The sequence below is a fragment of the Cyprinus carpio genome, chromosome A22 (genome assembly GCF_018340385.1).
Source record: "Cyprinus carpio isolate SPL01 chromosome A22, ASM1834038v1, whole genome shotgun sequence".
NCBI classification, from domain to species: Eukaryota; Metazoa; Chordata; class Actinopteri; order Cypriniformes; family Cyprinidae; genus Cyprinus; species Cyprinus carpio.
Genome location: NC_056593.1, coordinates 10,463,587 through 10,472,208, shown reverse-complemented (window position 1 = coordinate 10,472,208; position 8,622 = coordinate 10,463,587).

Here is an 8,622-nt window from a genome sequence, read left to right as displayed (position 1 = left end):
CTCAGTGGGTCCTGCACACTGTAGTGAGAAGCCACAGAATCCAATTCGGTTCTCCACCCCCTCAATTCAATGGGGCCTTTCACACCCTGGTGGGCCCCGAGCAGGCTTTGGTAATGGAACAGAAGTAGACACTCTCTGAGGATGGAGGCCATCGAGGTGGTCCCTCCACACATAGCAGAGTCCAGGTACTACAGCTGGTACTTCACCAATCTGAGGAAGGATGAAGGGTTGCGTCCCATTTTAGATCTGCATCTTTTGAACCGTTGAGTCGGTGGACTGAAGTTCAGCGTGCTCACACTCAAACAGGTTGTGTCTCAGACCAAGTTCGAGGACTGGTGTGTCACGATCGATCTAAAAGATGCACATATCTCCATCCTTCCTCATCATAGGAAGTTCCTAAGGTTTACTTTTAGGGGCAAATGCCTACCAATACCGGTTCTTCCTTTAGGCTTGCACTCTCACCCACACTTTCACGACTCACCCACATCGACAATTGGTTGATATTAGCTCAATCAGAGTGATGAAATGTCATTGAGATGTCGTTCTTGCTCACACGAAAGAGCTCGAGCTAAGATTTAATGCCAAGAAAAGTGTGCTTTCTCCAGTACAGAGAACCACTTATCTGGACATGATGTGGGATTCTACCATGATGCAGGCACATGTGTCTCCTGCTTGGATCGAGTCAATCCTCACCGCAGTTGCGAGAGTAAGAGAAGGCCGGTCACTCACTGTCAAGCAGTTTCAGACTGCTGGGTCTGATTGCAGCTGCGTCCAACGTGATACCTCTTGGCCTGCTGTACATGAGACCCCTACAGTGGTGGCTCAAGACCAAGGGGTTCTCCCTAAGGGGAAACCCACTTTGCATGCTCAAGGTCACGCGAAAGTGCCTACGTGCCTTAGACATGTCGAGGAAACCTTGGTTCTTGTCTTAGTGGCCCGGTGCTGGGAGCTCTTTGTCGCCATGTAACGCTAGCGACGGATGTGTCCCTCACCGGTTGGGGTGCAGTCATGAGTGGCCACCCTGCCCTTGGTCTGTGGAGTGGTTGCCATCTGACGTGGCATATCAATTGTCTGGAGATGCTGGCCGTGTTTCAAGCACTAAAACACTTTCTCCCAGACCTAAGAGGTCACCATGTGTTTGTGCGCACCGTCAACACATCCGTGGTCTCTTACATCAAGCACCAGGGAGGTTTGCGCTCGTGTCCTTTGTACAAGCTGGCACACCAGATCCTTGTGTGGTCCCAGGGCAAACTCCTCTCGCTGAGAGCAGTTCACATTCCTGGGCATCACATTCCTGGGAGCAAACATCCTGTCGAGGCAGGGGCCGAGGCCTGGAGAATGGATGCTTCACCCCAGGGTGTTGAAAGAGATATGGAGTGTTTTTGGCCAGGCTTAGGTGGACCTGTGGGTGACTCCACTGGGGGCTGGATGCCATGGTACAGACATGGTTCGTCTGTACACCTTTCTTCCGATTGTTCTGCTCCCTGGAGTTCTGTAGAGAGTGCGCCAGGACGGGGCCTGTCTGTTGTTAGCAGCCCCATTCTGGCCAGACCGGGTATGGTTCTTGGGCCTGATTTCTCTCCTCGACGGCGCTCCATGGGAGATTCCCATCAGAAGAGATCTCCTCTCACAGGCGGAGGGTGCACCCTGCCCGGAGCTGTGGAAGCTGTGGGTGTGGCCTCTGAGGAGGCACAACTCATAGCTTCTGGTCTCTCAACTGAGGTTGTTGAGACCATCCTCCATCCAGAGCTCCCTCTTTGAGGAAACTGTACTTCTTGGTGCGCAGACCGCCAGCTCAACCCAGCTTACTGCCCATTTGGTACAGTTCTGGAGTTCCTGCAGGCCTGTCTATTCGCAGGCTTGACCCAGTCCACCCTAGAGGTCTTCGTATCCGAGGCCCCCAGCCAGAGAAGCTTATGCTAAGTGGTGGATCAGGATGCCATTCCATAGCCTCGAGTCCTCTGATCTCCCCTCTCCTTTGGGGGTCAAGGCTCACTCTTCCAGAATTTGGCTTTCAGAACAGCGGGCCCCGCATACTTTAGCCTCCTCTGGCTCTGCTTTCTCTCGCCTTAGTTGTGCTCTTCCACATTAGGCAGGGATTTGCAAGTCTGGTGGTGTGGGCATTCTCATTCCCCATAGGATTTTGATGCAGCTCGAGTTCCTGAAGGGGAACGTCTCCAGGTTACGCATGTAACCATGGTTCCCCGAAGGGAACGAGATGCTGCGTCTTAGGGCCATACTTCCGGCATCCCTGCCAGTGCTTGCTTCATTCCTAGAAGCTGATGCCGGTTCCAGGGCATATGCTTTTAAGCTTCCTGGTCGTTATGTCACCCCGCCCGTGACGTCTCGCCCTTCCATTGGATTGATTGCACATGTGATTCAGAGCATGGTCACGGTGGAGGCTTTCCCGTAGCGTTTAGACGCAGCATCTCGTTCACTTTGGGGAACCATGGTTACATGCATAACCTGGAGACGTTTCCTTCATTGCCATATTTAAGAACGTCCCCACTGGATGCAACGAATGACTCATTTATAATGGGTTTTATTGTTATTGTCTTGTTGTGCCAGTGTTCTGTCCAGGATGTGCATCACAGTATGGCAAGGGGCGTAACATTTCCGTCACACACTTAAGGCATTCGGCCAATCACAATGCAATGAATGGCTGGCCAAACAGAGCACACCTCGCTTTTCAGACCGATGAGCTTTGTAAAAATCAACGCGTTTCAGAAAGGCAGGGCATAGAGGAGAAACAATAATGTACAGTATGTGGAAAATAATTTGTTTTTTTTTATATTAAACCGCATAAACACATTTCATTACACCAAATACACAAAATAATGTTCTTTTTAGCAACATCATATGAGCCCTTTAAATAATTATGCATCATTTTTAACAACAGGTATGTGAGCAGTTTTATTTATTTATTTATTTTTTATTATTATTATTATTATTTACCTTTAAAATCATGATGTCATATATATAACTTGGGTTATCAGTAAAATCCAGATGCTTGTAGTAGGACTTCACTCCAATGCGGACAGCTCATTATGTGCACCAACCACGATTGTCAAAAAATAATTTCTGTTAAAAGAAACATGTTAGAAGAAACCAGTTATTTGAGATCATAGTTTTAATTTAGATCAGGCAAAACTACAGTCTTGGAAATGAGGAATCCACCATAGATATGTGTCTTATTCCTCTGAAGAGAAACCATGTAAGGTCTGGAGTGGGGTTTTGCTTCCTGGCCTTTCACTATACCCACATTCACATGAGCTGAGGTAGAGAGTGCCAAGACTGCTATAAGTCAGCTTATTCAGTACATACCAAATAAATATTCTTAAAAATCAGCATAATATGCTGTAATGTAATCAGTCTCACCAGTGAAGGTGAGGTGTGGCAGCAGAGAGGCCAGCAGGAGCAGAGAGATGATGGTCATGATTAAGAAACAATCAGTGAGTGTTTGCAGTAGAAACAGAGAATAAATATAAGAGTGGGTGGATCATCTGTTTCTTAGCTTGTGATGTCAGTAATACTTAGAGTAGGAAGATAAATTCTTGTTAAGCTTTGTGGACCCAAGTCAAAAACTATTTTTTTTTACTATTATGTTTGAACCTCATCTAGTAAACATCAATATTGATGCTGGTGTGTGAAGTTCACTCCATGTCCAACTTTGTAACTGAGCCACTTTTTGTTTACATAAGGAGTGCATATATACAAATATAGTACAGATCTCAAAATTAAAAATAAAAACTGGTGATTCCATAACATATTTAAAACTTTACTTAAGCCAATGAAAAAAAAAAAAAATGTTTAACTTGGGCCAATGAAAAATAAATAACTTGCCCTAAGGGAAGTTAATTGGATGAATGAAAAAAAAATTCATTATACATTCTTTCTTTCTGTCAGAAGAGGGCTCCATAAACACATGATGTGAGTTTCAGCTTGGCTTTACCAGGTCTCGGTGCAAAATCCCACATAAAGTAACAACAATGTTAAAATATATAAAATATAGATACAAAAATGTGCCTAGTGATCAGGCCTTTAATATATTTACATAGCTCTGGGTGTGTGTTCACTTCGATGGGTTAAATGCAGAGCACAAATTCCGAGTATGGGTCACCAGACTTGGCCACACACCACTTCACACTCAGACACATATTTAATTATACTTATATACTGTACTTCATTATATCTTTTGTAGTATGGATTAATATTATTTTATATCTTAGTGGACAGCCTAATGCATCTTTTATGTGGATAAGTTACAAAATGTGTCCATAAATATATATATATATATATATATATATATATATATATATATATATATATATATATATATATATATATATATATATATATATATAAATTACAACCCCTTTCTTCTTGTATTGATTTATTTCCTTTATTTAAACTTATTTGGCTATGATTCTGACTACGTAAATATCAGCAATTAATTATGATTTCTTAATAGAGATGGAGGCCAGCCCAGATCGAACCATATTTTGTTCCAAACCCAAGGCACAACTGTCTAGATATCTTACATTTGCATACACGAGCCCCTGCCTGCTGGAAATGACTCATTTTTAAATACTGTTAGTCCAAATCCAATCAATAACATATCTGGAAATTAACAGACTCAGACAAACCAGACGGAACCAGTATGCATGTCTGATACAGCCATCAGTATCAAGTTATCTTCACTGTCAGTGAAAATAATGACAGACAGTTGAAGCTGAAACCTGATTGGCTAATGCACTCAGTGTGTCTGATACTAACCCAATGGAAAGTGTCCAAAATAAATGGCCTGGTCACTGCTAGACAAGCTTATTTTACCAAATGTGTTGGACTGGAGGAAAAGAAACTGATTAAAACTTAACTTTAAACATTCAGCGAGGGAAAATACAATTTGCTGTGAAATATTACAGTCCAGATGGTGACATACTGTTGACGAAAACATGGCAAGAAAAATAACACCGCAAGATCTGTTTTTGATTGACCCATTTGAGTTGTGTAAAGTGAAGCTGAACTGTAAAAGAACAATAGTAAACATAAACGTATAACAACGTGCATATGAATAAAATGACGCAAATGCATGTGAACTTATTAATCTACATGCTAGTCAGATTGTGTGTGAATACGCTCTTTCCGTAACAACGCGTTTAAAATGTCAATATTTGGTTTTATTTTTTCACAGATTTTTTTTACTAAATACTGTTCTTGTTGACTGTAATTGGATTTTTGGAGTAAAATTGGCTAAAATGAATGAATGTGACATGGCAAAATATTGACTAAATTTAAAAGACATTTTCGTCGAAAAACAAAAACTGTGACTAAAACAAAAAAAAAGAAGTTAAAATTAATACCGTTTGATCCCCAACCTATCTTACGCCTTTTCCAGTCCCTCAAAAGCCGAAGATAACCTTACAATGCTGACTGTGAGGGCAGCCAGTATTCGGCCTGCTTCAACTGCCCAAAACCTATAACAATGGACAGCAGCCCCTCCTCACAGAAGACTGCTCAACCCACTCACCAGCATTTGGCTTGCCTGTAGGCATTCTGGGAATGCCAAAATGGTGCAGAAGTCTGGGGAGACCCTGTGGTGGTGGCACATACTGCGACAGTGGCATGGCGGGGTTCATGAGGGCCATGAGGCGCTCGCACCACTCCAGGATTCATGTGAGTCCAGTCGCTTCAGACAGCATACACTAATCCTTGACATGATGACGATGCTGTGATGAAGCTTGTCGTGACTGCCAAGGTTGAGAGAAAGAAAGTGACCGCAAAAGGAAAAGGATGAGGGGTTTCTGAAAGCTGTGTGTTTTCAGCCTTAGAGTCATGCAACAACTCATTTTAACTGCCATCCTAAACTGTCTCGCACAGATGTAATGCTTTAACACCAGGCTCTTTGACAGACTTGAAAAAGCCATCATGCTGTATGTAATGAACATATTGGCCTCAAAGTAAGTAGAGGATGGAAAAAATCAAATGCAGAAATAGTTGGAAGCTAAAGAAATATTGAATTGCCTACGAAACTCGATCGATTTCAAAGCAACCCAGAGAGTTGCCCCAACAAATTGAGGAGAATTTAGATTCTGTTCATTCTTTTTCTCTAAATCAGTGAGCTGTTCATGCGGTGAACTTGATTTACATTGAAAACCCTGAAGTGGTTCACTGGTTATTAGTTGCAATTATATACAGGTATGGATTATAAATGGAACAGATGGGAAATGTATCAAGAAAGAGAAAAGGAGAGAATGAAAATACAGCTGTTTATCACAGTTGTACAAGACTATAATGGTGCAATTTGAATAAATAATTGGTGGCAGATGGGTAGAGTGTTTACAAAACGTTGAAAACTATTTTTGGTGAAGCTAGTGGCCAAGGGGTTGGTTAACATGGTCCCTCTGTTACCCTCTATTGGTAGAAGCTTTATTTTTTTGTAGAGGCTTTATAATAATATAATAATATTGTATAATATTATATTATTATTAATATAATTTATATATAAAATGTATTACAGGAAGGGAAGCTCACTGTCTTTGAAATCTGGACAATCAAACTCCCACCACTGTCTAAAAATGGAAGCCCAGCTTTCCAGGGTCTTGTCCTCTATTTTCTCAGGCATCCCATTCTGATTTTTCACAGAGACGTTTTGCGGGGTGTTTTAGCATTGATCAAAGGTCCACAGTGCTGCCAAAAGATCACTTCGGTCTCTCTGGCGAGCGAACTGACAGGACAGTGGACCAACAATGATAATTACAGGCTCCTCTTTATGTTTCTTTCTATGTCTTTCTAGCAAAAAAAAAAGAAAAACTGGCATAAACAGACACTCTGCACTACAGCCTGAATTCCTGGCTTGTAGCATGAGGAAAGAGAAAAGAAGAAAACTAAAGTGCTTTTACTCTTAGACGATGAACAGTGTAGATTAAAGTAGGATACTGCATTTCAGCATGACAGTATAATGGTGTCTCTATTAAGTTTTGCTGTCATGTACAATGTGTCATGTTCTGAAAATGTATCTGCAATTTTATATATATACTGGGCTTAAAATAAAGGACAGTGCCATGAGGAACTTAGAAGATCCTGTAGAAACCCATATCATCCTGTTAGACTTTTGAAAACATCAGGGCTCTTCCAGGGATCCCATCATAAAGGAAAGGTTTTCAAGTACTTGAAATATATTTTTATATATGTTCCTTGAGCAATTGGATATTTGAAATTTGAGGGACCTTCAAAAGGATTCTTAGAAGTTCTCCAAAATATGTTCTCTTTTCATTTTTACATTGCAGGTCCAACAAAGAATCCTCATATCAAGACCCATTTGTGGCTGTTTAACACTCTTTAGTTGAGCTATGTACATGTTTTTTGGAGATTTAAACAAGTTCTTGATGTTTCATTATACTGTAGTCTCTTCAGATGAGCATATTAGTTTCTGAACATAGATTAATAAGAACCGGAGAATAAATATTCTTTGTCCAATTACTATCTGACTAAAAAACCCTTTAAGATCCTTTGGCCTTCTATTTTGCATGATTTTCATTCTGAATAGAGCTTTTCTACTGTCTTCCAAGTTTTGCAGTCCAAGTGTGACCATAAATTGAAGTTTTGTTGGATCATTATGTCACTATTAGTAGCATTAAGGATTTTTGTTGTCATTAAACCTCCAAATAAGATGAGAATCAATGAGGCTAATAAACCACAGTACTCTTGTAGCATAAAATACGCATATACGTCAGCATACCCCATTAGTTTCATCGCCTTGTTCAAACACATATAACTATACAAAATGTCAACCAACATTTCACACAGTGAATAAAATCCTTTTACTTTTGACTAACAGGCAAGATGTGCATAGAAGTCTCCGGAGCTTTTTAGCGACTGCCAGGAACAGGTGAAAGCAGACTCCTGTTTTGACTTAAACAGATGAACCTTCCATTAGAGCGGCTAGAATTCCGCCTTTTTGGACGGCATCTTTGGACTTTCTGCCACGGTTAACCACTCAGCAGGTGATGCTGATCATTAGTAGGCAGAACATGCAGTTGTGGTCGGTGGCATGTGGAAGGAGCCAGATTCTCACCGATACGTGGAGCAGACTGTGGTTGCGAAGGACAAAACATAGACAATAACATCACAATTGAACAGTGGAGTTCAAAAAGTTGAAATATATTAAAAGTTCTATTTTGCAACAAGTTGTGAAAACAAAACATGTTAATGTGACAGTAAGAACACATGGGTATAAAGCACCTTTTCAGGGTGTTACAGGAAGTCTGTTATGCTAAAAGTTGATCTTAGTACTTAATCTATTTGCATTTCTCTGACTTTTTGTCTATCTGTGATGTTGTATCTTCATCTTCTTTGCATTATTGGTCTTTACAGTTCATGCTGGCAGGGTAATATGTCAATTTCTTGTTGATCCTTCATTCCCATTACAAGAAATTAATATGCAGTTTTTAAAGTTGCATTTTTTTCTGTACTGAAAATGGTTTTCATACTGATACTGTAGCGGCCAAGTTTGTGTTTCAAGATGAAACAGATTTTGGATGTTTTTTTTAATTTTCAAACAACCACTTCCAGTAGTTGCATTTGAAAAATTACCAGTCAACAGCCGTAACGTCCAGCCCA